The sequence below is a fragment of the Lactuca virosa genome, chromosome 4 (assembly GCF_052849685.1).
Source record: "Lactuca virosa cultivar CGN04683 chromosome 4, Lactuca_virosa_CGN04683_v6, whole genome shotgun sequence".
NCBI lineage: Eukaryota > Viridiplantae > Streptophyta > Magnoliopsida > Asterales > Asteraceae > Lactuca > Lactuca virosa.
In genome coordinates this window covers 416,920,114-416,936,694 of record NC_136429.1, presented here as the reverse complement: position 1 = coordinate 416,936,694, position 16,581 = coordinate 416,920,114, and positions in this window count along the sequence as shown.

Sequence of the window (16,581 nt, the reverse complement as noted above, 5' to 3'; positions counted from 1 at the left end):
ACGATTGTTAATTTCGTATCGGCACGAGGTCGGTTGGTTGTTTATAACGATATTTGGAATTTTACGTATATTCATCTTTTTATTTTCACGAGTTGTAGTTTGGTATTTTTTTGACTCAAATATCTTAATCATAAAATAATTGGCTCAAAATATTGGTTTGATCCTTTTCAGCCCTTCTTTAATAAAAATGACAATTTTAGTCCCTTATTTTGAAAAAGAAACATTTTAGGTCCTTAAACCATTTTCTTTACATTTTTTACCCATAGACTTGTTTTAGTGATGTTTTTAGTTCAAAATTTACTCTTTGGCAGTTTCAGCCCTTCCAGCAAAGAGTCTTTCGGTTAAAGTCCAACTTTTTCACCACTTTTACAATTTTGGCCCAAATTCCAAAAAACTTTACATTTTTTATCCTTTTTGGAAAAGAAAAGCATTTTAACCCTTAAAATAGTTTTGTTTACCCCTTTTACCCCCTGTTTCGAGAATTGTACCATTTCAGCCCCTTAAAATCATATTTTTGCAAATTTTTGGGCATATGGGCCGAAAAGCCCAAAACTTAGCCCATTAAGCTATAATTTACATTTCTAATCCTTTAAAGAGTATAATGTTCATAAAAACATTTAATTTTACTGTTTTAACTCTTTTAGTCCTTAATAAAACCGTGAATGACAAATTTCAACCCAACTTTTGTTTATTTGACAATTATAGCCCAAAAATGAGTTTCATGTTGCATTATGTTTATTATGACTTTAGATAGAAATTTTTCTTGACTTGTTTAATGAAAAGTTAATTAGATCATGTTTGTTTCCCTTCTTGTGCCATAGATCTCGAGATTTCTTCCCTTTTTGTTACATATTTACCACATAAACACATAAAATCACACATACATACATGAAATCACACATAACATACATATACACATAGATCTACACAATTTACTTGTATTCTCCCCCCATAAAACTTAGGAAAACCGAAAAGAGAGGGGTATGAACTCACCTTGAGTTTGTGGGTTCGGTTTTGAAGAGAAATGGAATAGTTTGATGTTATTTTCGGCTTTAGCAAGCCCTCCTTGGATAGATCTCGAACTTATGGAGGTTGTTCTAAGAGTATGATCACAATTGCTTAGAATGAATGATCTTAGCATAAAAATGAAGTTATACAACTTAGAGGAGTAAGGACTTACCAAGGGAAGATGAGTTTTTGGTGGAAACCTTCTTGATCCACCTTAGATCTTCGAAAATTTGTGAAGGAGATGAAGACTTTCTAGAGAGAGTGAGGTTGAAAGAAGTTGGTGTAATGTGTGTGTGTTGTGATCTCGGCCGAGAGATAAGAAGAAGAGAGAGAAAGAGGCCTTGATGCATGTTGGATCATACAAGCTTGCATGGAAGTATACGATGCAAAGGCTTTGTTATTTGTTGTGTAATATGGAGGTGGCACCTCCAAAGTCAACCTCTATTTCCCTTTTTTTTATAAATGTATGTTGGGCCGAGAGGGAGAAAAGAGAGAAGAGGATTTGGGCCATTTGTGCTTAAGTCCATAATTTGGGCTCAATTTGATGGTTTTCGGCCCAATGGGCCTTTTAGATCAATTCACGGCCCAATATACATCAAGGAATGAGTTTTATGGCCCATTAGGGTTAATTAGATTTGTTATGGCCCAATAAGGCCCATTTAGATAAACTAGCCCATTTTAGGAATATAAGGCTCAAAAAGGTTAAGTTTTATGGAAGTGGGTCCAATTAGGGTCCATTTAAGGGTCCTAAGCCCAAAATAGTCAAATTGGAAGCTTATTGGTCCATTAGGCCCAATAAGGAAATCCTAGTCCAAAATGGACTTGAACCGGGATTTTTAGGGTTTCCAACCTTTTTGTTGACTATTTGAATGTTTGTATAGAGTATTTGATGGAATTTGTGGTCATTGAATAAGCACCATACATGTTTTCAAGTTTTAGCTACAATGTTATCTTTGTTAAGGGTTTTACAAGGGATCAGAATTCCTGGTTGTGACATCATCCCCCCGTTAGAGGGAATTTCGTCCCGAAATTCTTTTTAAAGCTAGATTCGAGAATGTGAGAATAGATGAGGGTACTTCTGCTTCATTTGGTCTTCGCGTTCCCATGTGAATTCTGGTCCACGTTTCGCGTTCCACCGAACTTTCACAATCGGAATGCGACTTTGCTTAGTACGCTTCACTTCCCTGTCCATGATTTCGACTGGTTCTTCGATGAACAGGAGATTCTCATTGATTTCGATTTCTTCTAAGGGAATGACGAGAGTCTCGTCGGATAAGCACTTCTTTAAATTGGAAACATGGAACACGGGATGTACACTGCTGAGCTCAGCGGGTAGCTGCAGTCTATAAGCCACTGGACCTATTCAGGCAAGAATCTCGAAGGGTCCAATGTATCAAGGGTTTAGTTTTCTCCGTTTCCCAAAACGAATCACCCCTTTCCAAGGAGAGACCTTTAACAACACCCGATCCCCGACTTTGAATTCCAAGGGCTTTCGCCGTTTATCGGCGTAGCTCTTCTGTCTGTCTCGTGATGATTGCAGTCGGGCTCTGATCTGAATTATCTTCTCGGTCGTTTCGCGTATGATTTCTGGTCCCGTGAATGCATTGCCTGGTGTCTGTCCTCTTGCTAGCTGAGTGTCACCTACCTCAGCCCAACACAACGGCGATCTACATTTACGCCCATACAATGCCTCGAATGGAGCAACTTTGATGCTTGAGTGATAACTGTTATTGTATGAAAATTCGATCAAAGGCAAGTGGGTATCCCATGACCTTCCAAATTCTATCATCCATGCGTGAAGCATATCTTCTAGCGTTTGAATGGTTCGCTCGCTTTGACCATCTGTTTGTGGGTGGTAGGCAGTGCTCATGTCAAGTTGTGTTCCCATAGCTTTCTGAAGCGATTGCCAAAAGCGTGAAGCAAACCTACTATCTCTATCTGAGATGATAGATATGGGCACTCCGTGGAGTCTCACGATTTCCTTGATATAGATCCTTGTCAAACGTTCCATCTTGTATGACTCTTTTATTGGCAGGAAATGAGCGGATTTTGTTAACCTGTCAACTATTACCCATATGGTATCCAAACCATCAGTCGACTTGGGTAGTTTGGTCACAAAGTCCATAGTAATCCTTTCCCATTTCTACTCGGGAATTACTGGTTGTTGTAGCAATCCCGAGGGCTTCTGATATTCCACCTTTACTTTAGCACACGTGAGGCACTTGCTAACGTAAGTGGCAATTTCTGCATTCATGTTAGGCCACCAATAATGTTGCTTAACGTCCAAGTACATTTTATCTGAACCCTGATGGATGGAGTATCGCGTCTTGTGGGCTTCATTCATGACTACTTCTCTGAGTCCCCCACGTTTAGGAACCCAAATGCGGTTCATGAAGTAATATGCTCCGTCCTCCTTCACTTCGAAATTCTTTTCCATTCCTCGTAACACTTCGCTTGTTTTGTTTTCTGCCTTCATGGCATCGAACTGGGCTGCTCTGATTTGCGAGGTCAGGTGGGATTGGATGGTTATGGAGAGAGTCTTCAAACGACGATTCGAGTAATCCTTTCGACTCAAGGCATCAGCTACCACGTTAGCCTTACCTGGGTGGTACTTTATTTCGCACTCATAATCATTTAGCAGCTCAACCCATCTTCGTTGCCTCATGTTCAACTCCTTTTGATTTAAAATGTGCTGGAGACTCTTGTGGTCAGTGAAAATGGTGCACTTGGTACCATAAAGGTAGTGCCTCCAAATCTTCAAGGCGAAGACCACAGCTCCCAATTCGAGATCATGGGTGGTATAATTCACCTCATGTGTCTTTAATTGTTGGGACGCATAAGCTATCACCTTTCCACGCTGCATGAGTACACAGCCTAAACCCTGATTCGACGCATCGTAGTAAACTACGAAGTCCTCTGTTCCCTCTGGTAGTGATAATACCGGTGCACTGCAGAGTGCTTGCTTCAGAGTTCGGAATGCAGCTTCTTGCTTATCCGTCCATTCAAAGGGTACGCCCTTTTGTGTAAGCGAAGTAAGTGGCTTGGCTGTTTTGGAGAAGTTCTAAATGAACCTCCAGTAATAGCCTGCGAGACCTAAAAATTGACGAATTTCGGTGGGTGTCGTTGGGATCGCCCATCCTTCAATGGCTTTGACCTTAGAAGGATCCACATGTATCCCTTCTTGACTCACAACATGACCTAAAAAGTTCACACTACGGAGCCAGAACTCACACTTAGAGAGTTTTGCGTATACTTTTTCGGTTCTTAGGGTTTCTAAGATTTGCCGGAGGTGTCGGCCATGATCCTCTTCGCTTCGAGAATAGACTAGAATATCGTCGATGAAAACGATGACGAAGTTGTCGAGGAATGGTCGGCGGTTTCGATTCATTAGGTCCATGAATGCAGCAGGGGCATTTGTTAGACCGAAGGGCATTACGACAAATTCATAATGTCCATAACGAGTTCGGAAGGCGGTTTTGGGGATATCCTCCTCCCGGACTTTGAGTTGATGGTATCCGGATCGCAGATCTATCTTAAAGAAGTAGCTTGCTCCTTGGAGTTGGTCAAATAGATCATCGATTCGCGGAAGTGGATAGCGATTTTTGATAGTGAGCTTATTTAGTTCCCTGTAGTCAATACACATTCTAAAGGAACCATCATTCTTCTTAACAAAGAGAATCGGAGCTCCCCAAGGTGAGAAACTGGGTCGGATAAATCCTTTGTCCAAAAGTTCGCTGAGTTGGCTGGATAGCTCTTGCATTTCCGCAGGAGCCAATCTGTAGGGCGATTTGGCGATGGGTGTAGCTCCTGGCACGAGGTCAATTCGGAACTCGACTTGTCTTTCTGGGGGTATCCCCGGAAGATCCTCAGGAAAGACATCCGGGAAATCGCAAGCCACTGGGATGTCTCGAATATTGACCTCTTCCTTGGACTTATCCACTATATGAGCCAGAAACGTCAAGTCCTTCTTTCGTAGATACTTCTGTGCCTTAATGCATGAGATAAGACGAAGGTTCGTGCTGGGTTTGTCTCCGTATATAATTAGGGTTTCGTGATTTGGGAGGTGAAGGCGAACGGTCTTCTCGTGACACATAATTTCAGCATGGTGGGGGCTTAACCAGTCCATGCCGATAATCACATCAAAACTCCTAATGGAAACAGGCATTAAGTTTATTTGAAAGACGTGTTGGTTCAAGGTCAGGGTACATCCGATGTAGATTTCCCCAGTGGATTCTGTTTTCCCATTAGCCATTTCCATCGTAAAGGGTTCATTGAGCTTCTGGGGTTGTTGTTTTAACAAGTGTTTGAACCTATTACTCACAAAGCTTCGTTCTGCCCCGGTATCGAATAGAATGCATGCATAAGTGTGGTTTAGGAGAAACGTACCGGTGACAACAGCGGGATCCTGAACCGCTTCTCCCTGACCCATGGTCAGCATTCTTCCTATTCCTCCATTCCTAGGGTTGTTGTTGTTGGGGCAGTTTCGACGGAAATGCCCAGTCTTTCCACATCCATAGCAGGTGTGGCTTGGTCCTGCATTGTTGTCGCTGTTGTTGGTGTTGTTGTTGTTGTTGTTGCGGTTGTTGTTGTTGTTGTTGTTTCCTTGCTGTTGGTTCTGGGGAGGATAGGTCCTGCAACATTTTTCCATGTGACCCTTTCGATTGCAACCGGTACACTGCATCTCCCTGCATTTGCCATTATGATGGAGACTGCACTTGTTGCACTTTGGGAGATTCCCGGAATACTGCTTAGGGGCACTTGGATTAGCTGAGACTGGAGCATGTGGTGTGGAGGGAACTTGGGTGGTTGCAGCATTGACTGTCACTGTTTGTTGCTTCTTTGATGATTCTGAGCCTTGTCGCCCTTTTCTTTTGTTGTTCTTTCCTTTCTTGTTGTCACTCTCCTTCTTGCCCTCAGTTTCCACTGGCTTCTTGCCCTTCTTGTTGTTGTGGTCGTACAGTTTCTTGGCCAATCTCTTGGCACTGTCGAAGGTTTCGGGATTTGCAGCTATCACATTTCCTTGAATTGGGGAGGTTAATCCCCAGATGAATCGTTCGATTTTCTTTCCCTCTGAAGTAATCATGCCAGGGCACAACAGTGACAGTTCGCTAAACCTTGATATGTATGCATCTATGTCGGAGTTTCGGACGGTGAGATTCCACAACTCTTGCTCCATTTTCTGGATTTCGCCTCGTGGGCAGTACTCAGCCATCAGCATTTCTTTCAACTCCGCCCACGGCATGGCGTTGGCTACGGGGAGAGTCATGGCCTCCACATGTCCATTCCACCAGGTGAGAGCTTGGTCAACGAATGTGCATGCGGCGAACTTCACTTTCACCTCCTCGGGGCATTCACATATCTCAAATACCGATTCCACCTTTTCCATCCATCTCTTTAGGGTTATCATTCCAGCCGTTCCATTAAAGGTTTGTGGCTTGGCATTGGTGAAATCTTTGTAAGAGCATGTCTTGGTAGGTCCTTGATTTATTCCGTTGTTCGAACTTCCAGCCCCTTGTCCATTGCCTCCACCATTGTTCCCTTGGTGGATTTGCGCCCTGGCTGTGGTGACCGCAGCAGATACAGCTGCTTGGAATGCAGCTGAGTTGACTTCGGTTGGGGTTGGTCCAGGGTTTCCACGGGTTGGTCGTTGTGGCATCTTTCTGTCATTGAACGGAAAGATGTTTAGTGCCTATGATTTTTGTGAGATTGTGGTCCTATAAACTAGGTGTATTGCATGTACTTAAGTGGTTTCACATGTTAACATACAATCATGGATACATAACACATAACAGATAACAACATCACAATAGAACACATATTTTTCCATTAATAATTTCCGTATTTTGATACATGAAAATTTGCTCGAAAGAGCATACATAAGTGGTGCAAGTTCGGCAGCGTAACGACTCTATGAGTAGTGTAATCACTTAAACATAGAGTCGATGGTACATAGCATAGATCATATAAGCATAATACTAAAGATAGATATGACTAGCCCTAGTCATGGTGGGATGCGCCAGGGGGTGGTGTTGAGGAAGTGGACGCTCCCTGAAGGCGAGTCACCTGTCGTTCCGCGTCTCGGAGTCGAGTCTCCCACCTCACCTGCCTCATGTGGAACTCTCGGATAACCTCTCGCATCTCCTGTCCTGCACGCTCGACTCTAGTCCGCATCTGGTGCATCTGATCGACGGTGCTCTGAGCTAGGTCGCCAGCGTTCCGCAATCGTCTCACCATGACCGGAAGCGCGCGATCAGCTGGTCCTCCCTCCCTCAAGTTGTAGAACTCGCGTGTCATGCCAAACGGGGGTCGATGTCCCTGCTGTCTCCTCCACCTCCAAAGATCGATACCCCAGGGGGTGTAGGGCCAGTCGGGCCCATCCGATGAGCGGGCACCCTAGTCGGGTAAGGGGGTTGATGACTTCGGACTCCGCGTCCGAATCACCATCATCGTTAGGTTCCTCCTCGAAGTCCTCTTCGGCTTCTTCTTCTTCCAGGCCCTCCATTGGCTCAGCAGGTCCGCCCTCGACTTCTGCCTCAGGTTCCTCTTCAGATCCCTCCTCAGGGTCTTCTTCAGGTTCCTCCTCCAACCATCCGTTATTCCCCTGATTAGGGAAATACGGATCTCCGGGGAGATGGAAGCCGGCCATACTGTCTGCGAGAGTATATAAATGTACTAATATTATTCCTAAGATGTTTTAATTATTATATAAATTGAGTTGATGTTCTTTACTTGGTAATAAAGGGGTATGTTTTTAAGTTTACCGACCATCACGATTTCCTCGAGGCATGTGATAGTTGTACTTCAGAGGAAATGTAGTTGATCAGGCTACATTCACCCCTTAATACAACTAGGAACAGTCCCGACTTAACCGAGATGTCGGTATTATCTTATTTGATTTGGTATTATGTTCTTTTTCCTATATCGCACAAGTAAAGGTGTTTTATCGTTGTGTTTTATTTGTTTTGTTCAGAGTTGTTTTTGATGGGTTTTAGGTAAAACAAATAAACTAGAAAACAATTCCTAAGTTCACATGCAACCTACTTTTGATCTATGTTTTAACTATTGAACATATAACTTTGAATTGCAAAACAATAACCCTAGAGGAGAGAGGCTAATTTCGAAATTAAAAAACTAGGTTTTAAGAGTTACATACCTTTCAATTGTTATAGCAAACAATTGATAATTCCCTTGATCTTGATCTTGATCTTCTTGGAAGCTTAGCACCACAAGTGTAATGCCTCTAATGGAATCACACCCAAGAACTAGCAAGAAGGAAAGTAGAGAGAGAGGAAGGGAGTATGCAATTCGGCCTAGGGTTTCTTCCAAAGAACAGAGTCACCGAAAATGTGAGCCAGGAGGCTCCTTAAATAGCTGAGGGATCTAGGGTTTTGGGAAAACCCTAATGCTCCTTGCTTAAGGCCTAAGCAAAGCCCAAGGGCCTTATCTAGAACCCCTTGGACGAAATCTCTAGGGTTTCCCCTATGGATTTCGTCCACCTCCTTCCAAGGAGGTTCTGGATCCTTCCACTCAACTATTAGTTAATTGCAAACTAGTCCCTGCACTTTATAATTAATTCTTTTAACCCCAAAATTAATTCTGATTAATTTCTGGCTAACTATTAATTAAACATAATGATTTCTAATTAATATATTAATGCACTAACATATTAATAAATCATTTATATATTAATTTATTAATCTTATAAATTAATATCTCTCCTTTCATAATTTCCTTGTCCAGTTGCTAGGTTGAGGGCAACCCAAAAGGACTGTGCTGCCATCAATTCAAGTACATACCAATTATAGTTATGGGCTTAGACACCTAATCCAACAGTCTCCCACTTGGATAAGTCTGTAACTATAATTGCTAGTATGCCTTCTAAATATGACCAGCAAATTGTAGCTTCCAAAAGCTGCTGCCGAACTCTGACCCAGTCAGTTACGTGTCCTAAGATAAGTGATCATATAATCCTTCGTTCTGCTAGATATCCCTAGACATAAGACATGGAATGTAATCAATCTCTTTGTCCAGAATCTATGTTTCCCGATTCCTGATTTGTGATGATGTAGGACTTCTAATCGAACACATCAATTTAGTCCTGGCTGGGCCCAGCACATAAGTCAACACCAAATCATCGAGGGGCCCACATATATCGCTTTTCCGGTTAGGGCAAAAGGAACGATTAAACGTTGACTCATATGCTTGTATCTTTTACTCATCAAATTATACATGACAATACGTTTTATAACACCAAGTTACTGATGCGTTTTCGTATCACCAATGTATAACCGACTTTGTAAATTACAACTCATATATCTTCGTTTCAAGATTATAGGATATTATCGTCTCAGTATTACTCGTGATGAATTCCATGAAGTGATACTCTGAGCGAGGGTTTATCCAATACTCAAATCTCAATTTCTGAGTACTCATGAACGTTGCAGCAATTCTATTGCCATGTCTATCCTTAGACAATCTACAATCCAGTTCATGACAGTCTTAATTCACTACTTACTTCCAAAAGTATGAGCGACTGTGGAGTTTGAATAATCTTATTATTCAGGAAGTAAAACATGCAAAATATGAAACACAATAATAAACAATTGACAGAAGGTAGTAACCAAACTTATAAACAATACTTTATTATTTAATCACCAAAAGTCAATTACATTTACTTTGTTACAAGTTTCAGAACAAAACTAATCTAACTACTAAAACTAATATCATCTTTCAGTCCTATGCTCCGAGCATGCTGAATATGCTTAGCCCTACTCAGACCCTTTGTGAGAGGATCTGTTGGGTTATCTTCAGATGACACCCTCTTTACTATAAGATGGCCTTCTTCTACTCTATGTCTGATGAAATGGTACTTTCTGTCGATATGTCTGGTTTTACCATGATCTCTTGGTTCCTTTGTCAAGGCAACCGCTCCTTCATTATCGCAGAACAGTTTCATAGGCTCCTGGATGGTTGGAACAACTCCGAGATCTCCGATGAAGTTCCTCAACCAAGCTGCTTCTTTCGACGCTTCACTCGCTGCTATGTACTCTGATTCACAAGTAGAATCAGCCACCGTATTTTGCTTGGAACTTTTCCAAGTAACTGCTCCTCCATTCAGTAAAAATACCCAGCCTGATTGAGAACGGAAGTTATCTCTATCCGTCTGAAAGCTGGCATCACTATAACCATCTACTCTCAAAGTATCATTGCCACCAAGCACAAGGACCCAGTCCTTTGTCCTTCGCAAATACTTGAGTATATTCTTTACTGCTATCCAATGAGCTCTACATGGGTTTCCCTGATAGCGACTGACCACGCTCAAAGCAAAAGCCACATCAGGGCGACTACATGTCATAGTGTACATGATCGATCCGACAGCGGAAGCATAAGGTACACGACTCATGTCATCTATTTCCTCATCTGTACTCGGGCATTGAGTCTTACTCAATTTGGTATTGCTCTGGATAGGTAGCTCTCCCTTCTTGGAATTTTCCATACTAAACCTCTTTAGTACTTTATCCAAGTATGTGCTCTGACTAAGTCCAATTAGTCTCTTCTTTCTATCTCTCAATATTCTAATCCCAAGAATATAGGCAGATTCTCCAAGGTCTTTCATGGCAAAACACTTTCCAAGCCAAGACTTAACATCTTTCAAGGTTGGAACGTCGTTACCAATGAGTAATATGTCATCGACATATAACACCAGAAAAGTTACTATACTCCCACTAGCCTTGATATACACACAAAACTCATCTTCACTTCTAGAGAAACCAAACTCTTTAACTTTCTCATGGAAGCAAAGATTCCAGCTGCGAGATGCTTGTTTCAATCCATAAATGGATTTCTCAAGCTTGCACACTCTATTGGGAAACTTTGCATCAACAAAACCCTCTGGCTGATTCATGTAAACATCCTCAACCAACTTCCCGTTAAGGAAAGCAGTCTTGACATCCATCTGCCAGATTTCATAGTCATGAAAGGCAGCTATGGCGAGCAATATCCTAATAGATTTAATCTTAGCTACTGGCGAAAAAGTCTCATCATAGTCAACCCCTGGGGTTTGAGTGAAACCTTTTGCAACCAGTCGAGCCTTGAATGTATGCACATTCCCATCCATGTATGTCTTCTTCTTGAAGACCCATTTGCACCCAACTGTCTTACGACCTGGTGCACTATCAACCAAATTCCAAACTTGGTTGTCATACATGGACTTAATCTCGCTGTCCATTGCCTCTTTCCACTTGGAAGCCTCTGAGCCTGCCATCGCTTCCTTATAAGTGACTGGTTCATCTAAGTTTACCAGTGTTCTGTCACTTATGAATGTGTCACCATCTGAAGTAATATGAAAGCCATACAACTCAGGTGGCACACTCACCCTAGTGGACCTTCGAAGAGGTAATGAGTTATCAACTGGTTCAACAGGAACTGTTTCCTCTGGTTGAGTGCTAGTGTCATCTAAGGTTCCTTCATTGGCTAACTCTTGAATTTCTTCAAGTTCAATGGTGCTCCCACTGTCCTCTTTGAATATGAGCTCCCTTTCTAGAAAGACTCCTCTTCGTGCTACAAAGACTACGTTTTCACTAGGCCTGTAGAACAAATATCCAAAAGACTGCTTTGGGTAACCAATGAAAACACATTTCTCACTTCTAGCTGCTAGCTTGTCGTGAGTCTCTCGTCTTACGAAAGCTTCACAACCCCAGACTTTAATATGTGCCAACGAGGGAACTTTCCCCGTCCACATTTCGTGAGGTGTTTTGGCAACCTTCTTTGTAGGGACAAGATTGAGGATGTGGGCGGCTGTCTCTAAGGCATACCCCCAGAAGTGAATAGGAAGCGAAGCACGACTCATCATAGAACGAACCATGTCTAACAAGGTCCGATTACGCCTCTCAGTTACACCATTTAATTGTGGTGTCCTAGGAGGAGTCAATTGTGAGACTATCCCACATTCTTTCAGATAGTCGTTAAACTCGATACTAAGATACTCCCCGCCTCTATCGGATCTAAGTATCTTTATCTTCCTGCCCAATTAATTTTCGACCTCATGCTTAAACTCTTTGAACTTTTCAAAGGTTTCTGACTTATGCTTGATTAAGTAGATATAACCATATCTGCTATAATCGTCAGTGAAAGTCACACAGAATCGATTAGCATCTCTTGTAGTTGATCTGAAGGGCCCACACACATCTGTGTGTATGAGATCCAATAGACCTTCACCTCTTTCACAAGACCCTGTGAATGGTGATTTTGTCATCTTTCCCAAAAGACAAGATTCATACATATCATCTGATTTTAGGTCAAATGATTCCAACACTCCATCCTTTTGGAGTTGGGCTATGCGTTTCTTGTTAATGTGTCCAAGACAACAATGCCACAAGCATGCCTTGTCTACACTATTAGACAAGTCAATATTAAGTACACTATTTCCTAAGCTATCAACACAAGTCACTGTTTCATACACACCATCACAAGGTAAAGCTTCAAACATGAAAACACCATTCTTATAAACAGAAATTGAACCATTCAAATCATTAAAAGAATATTTAAAACCTTGTCTGAACAATGCATGAAATGAAATAATGTTTCTCGTCATCTTAGACGAATAGCAACAATTTATCAAATCTAATCTAACATCATTACTAAGCAAAAGCTGATAAACTCCGATCTTAGTCACTGGTGAAGACTTTCTGTTTCCCATGATCAAGTTTATCCTTCCTCACTCTATCTCCTCACTTTCCTTTAGCCCCTGCATATCAGAACAGATATGAAAACCACATCCTGTATCAAGGACCCATGAACGAGAAGATAATGAGTTATTAGCAGAAATAGTGTAAATACCTGCCGAAGATGGCTTCACTTTACCATCCTTGATATCCTGCAGATATTGTGGGCAAGATCTCTTCCAATGCCCCTTTTGATTGCAGTAAAATCAAACGGCCTCTTTTGGATCAGAAACATGGGGAGTGGAACCATTGGGCTTAGCCTTTGGGCCATTACTAGATGACCCAGCTTGAGCCTTGCTCTTCCAGTTTTGCTTGGGAGGACCTTTCCTCTTTTTCCCCTTTCCATGTCCAATAGCCAAGACAGGGGCACTTGCAGGTGTGGAGGGTATACTTTTACCCTTCATCCCTGCTTCAGCTGTCTGTAACAAGTTGTGCAATTGGGCTAGAGTCTGCTCAGTGTTGTTCAAATGGTAAGTTAGAATAAACTGACCATAACATTCAGGAAGTGAGTTCAAAACCATGTCAATGGCCAATTCCTCATCAAAGTGAATATTGATCTTGACCAAACGCTCTATGTAGCGTTGCATTCTTTGCACATGGGACACAACTGACTCCCCTTCTTTCATCTTGCAAGCCATGAGTGACTTGACTACTTCAAACTTTTCTTGACGAGCTCGCTTATGGTACTTTTCCATAAGGTCCTTGTTCATCTCAAAAGGCCAGTAGTCCTCATAGTACCTCCGCAGTTCTGGGGACATAGTTGCTACCATGATGCATGCCACTTTGGTAGCATCATCGTAGTGTTTCTTGTAGGCAGCAAGCTCTTCAGGAGTAGCTTCAGACTCATCAAGTTCTTTGAGCTCCTTTTCAAGAACATATTCTTTGTTCTCAAAACGAAGAGCCATCTTGATGTTGCGCATCCAATCGTTATAGTTAGAGCCATCCATAACGACTTTGGAGCAGATATTGAGCAAAGAGAAGTTATGGTTGGAGGAGGATGAAGCAGAAGTGTTTCCAGGAGTAGACATCTGAAAAGAAAGAAAGTTCAAGTTAGATTTCAAGATACCTCAATATAATAACCCAAAGATAAAATATTAAGGTTAGGATCCAACTATGAAGATTCACAACTTAGAAATGGGATGCCGAGATCCAAGTGTAAATTTCATAAAGGTAGGTGAATGACGATTCACCAATTCCACCATTAGACGAAACAAACGAAGTGAAATTCCTAATTCCTTTGAGATACATTGAAACTATTCAATGGCATGTTTTAATCTCAGATTATGCTCTTCTATTTGTGATTGGGATGCCGAGGATCACAAACAAGATGTGAATAACCATGCAAATGTGCTTGGTAACCTCATTGTCTTTATCATTAACTATTAATGTGCTGGTAAACCACACACGCTCCATCAAAATGACAATTATGAGATACCATTACTACTCTTTATTAGTGCCTTTTAGTGTGCTGGTTAACCACACACGCTCCACTAACGACCAATAAAGCATAATGTGCAATTTCATGGATTAGCATACTTTTCACATTTTTTCTAAAGTAACTAGAGTTGGGATTTTGTAAAATAATGTTCTAGTACTTTCTTTAATAGCATTATACTTTTAATGAGAAGTAGTTGTCCTATCAAATCCGTTCTGCTAACGACCCTCCACTAATCAAGGGAGCGGTGGGTGAGAGTGGACACCCATTCAACTACCATTTTATAGGCAATTTCCTTATACCCCCCTTATAGACTAGCTTCGTGAATGAGGCATACTAGCGATTTGACTGACCATATTCTTATACATATATAATATTAAACATTTAATCATAATACATATATAAGGTGTGTTTTAAAACTTTTTAAAACTTCAAGGTTTATATAAATTTCGAAATTCAAACTATTAAATTTAAATTTAAATAAACCAATTAACTAGATTTAATATTTATCTATTAATTAACTTTTAATCAATTTATTAAATCATGTAAGGATTATCTAATTAAATTAATCAATTAATTTAATCCTAATCCTTATCCCTCTAAATTTCGAAAATTAGGGTAAGGATAATTATCCAATTAATCTAATCAAGTAACAATTATCCAAAACAAAGAAACCCTAAAACTTCTAGCATATTTCGAAATTTACAAGGGAGGAGGCTAGGGTTTTCAAAACCCTAACCCTAATTTCGATTAGGGTTCTTTGGAGCCTAGGGTTTACGAAAACCCTTCAATCCAAAACCCTAATAGCGAAAATTTGGCCTTTAGGGTTTAATGGCTATAAACCCTAATTTGCAATTCAACTATTGTAGCAATTCAATTCAAAACAAACAATGGCTCTGATACCACTGATGGGTTTTAGGTAAAACAAATAAACTAGAAAACAATTCCTAAGTTCACATGCAACCTACTTTTGATCTATGTTTTAACTATTGAACATATAACTTTGAATTGCAAAACAAGAACCCTATAGGAGAGAGGCTAATTTCGAAATTAACAAACTAGGGTTTAAGAGTTACATACCTTTCAATTGTTATAGCAAACAATTGATAATTCCCTTGATCTTGATCTTGATCTTCTTGGAAGCTTAGCACCACAAGTGTAATGCCTCTAATGGAATCACACCCAAGAACTAGCAAGAAGGAAAGTAGAGAAAGAGGAAGGGAGTATGCAATTCGGCCTAGGGTTTCTTCCAAAGAACAGAGTCACCGAAAATGTGAGCCAGGAGGCTCCTTAAATAGCTGAGGGATCTAGGGTTTTGGGAAAACCCTAATGCTCCTTGCTTAAGGCCTAAGCAAAGCCCAAGGGCCTTATCTAGAACCCCTTGGACGAAATCTCTAGGGTTTCCCCTATGGATTTCGTCCACCTCCTTCCAAGGAGGTTCTGGACCCTTCCACTCAACTATTAGTTAATTGCAAACTAGTCCCTGCACTTTATAATTAATTCTTTTAACCCCAAAATTAATTCTGATTAATTTCTGGCTAACTATTAATTAAACATAATGATTTCTAATTAATATATTAATGCACTAACATATTAATAAATCATTTATATATTAATTTATTACTCTTATAAATTAATATCTCTCCTTTCATAATTTCCTTGTCCAGTTGCTAGGTTGAGGGCAACCCAAAAGGACTGTGCTGCCATCAATTCAAGTACATACCAATTATAGTTATGGGCCTAGACACCTAATCCAACAGTTTTAGTCCCTCTTTGGTTTATAGTTGCATATCAATGTGTGGTTAGATATGCCAGTTCACTATAAACAGAGCTCTGATACCAACCTGTCACACCCCCGAACCAGAAGGCGGAAACGTCCGAGGGCTAGCGTGACTTAAATTGAATATCATCACAATGATTATACATGAAACGCAACATAAACTTCACCATGCATTAATACATTACAACTGACATTGTTCACATCAAGTACATTGACTAAATATTACATATTCATAGCAAAAATGTTTGAGAGTTTTCAAAACATAACATCCTAACATACTTGGTATTACTCTTCAGCTTACCTGTTACCTGAGAATACAAGTTATTTTGAAAACGTCAACATATGGAATGTTGGTGAGTTGATAAGTAGGGTTGTTATAAAAATGTTTTGTGTAGTTTATAAAACCCAGAAAATCCGATATTTTCTGAAAAGACAATTGTTTATACCAAGGTGTGAAAATCCATAAGTTTGTGTATGAATGATTTCAAACATGTATAAATAAGAAGTTTTGCATTATAGTTATTGAAAGTGCAAGTGAATGGTGTTGATTTCCTCGAAAAACCCGATGTTTTCTGATATTATAATATAATTGTTTCAAATTGTTATACCGTCACAACGAATGATTATGATTTTTC